A 2,081-nucleotide genomic window follows, 5' to 3' on the forward strand; every position below is an offset into this window, starting at 1 on the left:
GGGGGAGTTGTGTTTTTTATTTTTGTTTTTTGTGGGGGGGGGGGGGGGGGGGAAAGCTGAATTTACGTATAGGTCGATTCGTTGCCTTTTGCATTCAGACATTTCTCGGGTGCTTGGGCAAGCTTCTCACGATCCAGGTAGTCGAAAAGGAGCCTTTCCATTGTAGGAATTGAATAACGATGGTAAAAAAAATATTGTTATTAACAGTAATACTGCCCATTAAGTAATACGATGTTCACCCCTTTGTTTTTAATCCGGTAACTAATAACTCAGGTATGTTTCCGGCTTCTAAAGAAATAAAAGCGAAGCCAAAAAAAAAAAAAAGTTAGGAAACAAAGGGATCCACGGTGAATATTCAAAGCACCCATGCATCTAATCCCTGATTATTACTCGGCGGCTCTGAAGCAGAGCCTTTATTAAAACTACAGAGGGAAAGCACGATCGGCAGGGCACAAGCTGGCAAATAGGTAACTCGGAGCTGCAAGCTCCGGAGGAGAGTTTTTACCTGTAAAACCCCCTGGCCGAGGTGATAGCCGGGCTCCAGCAATCTGGACCCGTCCTCCCCCCCCTTCTCCCTCCCTCTATCCCCCCCCCAAGCCGTGACTCACGGGGGAATGTCACCATTTCACATCCAATCCCAGCCGGTTGCATTTTCCTTCAGCAAAAGTAAAGGACGCGGCCGCTTTGCCTCGGGGGCGGCCACCGTTAACTTTGCCTTTTTTTTTTTTTTTTTCGGAATTTGGGGACTGAAAGGAGGGGGGTGGGGGGTGTCACCCCGGCCCAACCCTCTTCGGAAAGGCCGGCAGCGAAAGTCACTTCTGCTCCACCCGGGTTTGTGTCATCCGTGACGGGGGATTTCAAAATACTCCCGAATATTTGGGAGGGGAAAAAAAAATAAATAGAAGAAGAATAGTCGTGCTGCTCCTCGTACGGTGGCTGTGTGGATACCGTCGTTGCTCGGGCTCTTAAAAAACGCCCAGGGGGGGAAAAAAAAAAAAAAAAAAAGTATGTGCATTTTTATAGGGAGATAAATTGACAATTTATTGTGTATAACTTCTGATCAATTATTAATCGTTAGTGTCAACAACAGGGTTATAATTACCTTCAGTTATTTAAAGGAATATTTATTTTTTCTTCTCTCTGATCTGGTAATTAGTTAATGCTCTGGAGTAATGAATTCAAAGCTGATTTGATAATGATTGAGACAGTTTCCCCCCCCCCCCTTTTTGGGGGCCCCCCCCCGCGGGGAGGGGGGGGGGGGGGGGAGAAGGGAGGTGTCTCCCCCTGTTTGCAAAAGAGTCCGTGTAAAAGCAAATCTCGGCGCGTTTCACTTTTCAGACCATAAATAACGATTCTGGGAGGAAAAGGGCGAAATGACAAACAAATAGAGCGCAGCTGGGATGAATAAGGCCGATCAAAGTTAGCGGGGGCCGACGCTTCCCACAGCCGCAGCAGGTCTGAGTCCCATAAAGGTGCCAGCAACTCTTACCTCTCTCCTCGAGATCAAGGGAGAGGGCGAGCAGGACATTTTAACCCCCTGACATCTTTTCGCGAGCGGTGGAGAGGGGAGAAAAAAAAAAGAGAAAAAAAAAAGGAATAAGAAGAAGAGGGGAAGGAGGGAGCCGAGGATTTCTTGTTTGGGAGAGTTCTCAATGCCTTCACCATGGCCCCAGGGAAGGGGTGCTTTACCTGGAGCCCGTGAAACCCCCTCCCAGCCCAGCCCGCGGAGGATGCGCGGGGGAGCGGCGCAGCGCAAATACCGCGCTGGGCTCCGCTCCTCGGAGCCTTGAGCCTTTAAACGCTCCCGAACCCGGCTCAGCCCTGGGGATGGGGAAGCAAGAAATTATTATTACTTCTTTCTTTTTTTTTTTTCTCCTTTTTTTTTTTTTCCTCCCTCCTTGAGGGAGCTCGGTAGAGTTTCATCACGAAGAGGAGCAGCAAAAGGGCAGCCCGCAGGGACCGTGGCTGTCGCTTTGCTCCCGGGGCTTGGGGTTTGGGTAACCCCTTCCTCCCCGGGCCTGGGACCTGGCACCCAAAGGCGAGGTAATCACTGAAAAGCCCCCCCTCCACCCACCCCCCCA

Source organism: Haliaeetus leucocephalus, unplaced genomic scaffold (genome assembly GCF_000737465.1).
Source record: "Haliaeetus leucocephalus isolate CR32 unplaced genomic scaffold, Haliaeetus_leucocephalus-4.0 Scaffold915, whole genome shotgun sequence".
In the NCBI taxonomy this organism is placed as follows: domain Eukaryota; kingdom Metazoa; phylum Chordata; class Aves; order Accipitriformes; family Accipitridae; genus Haliaeetus; species Haliaeetus leucocephalus.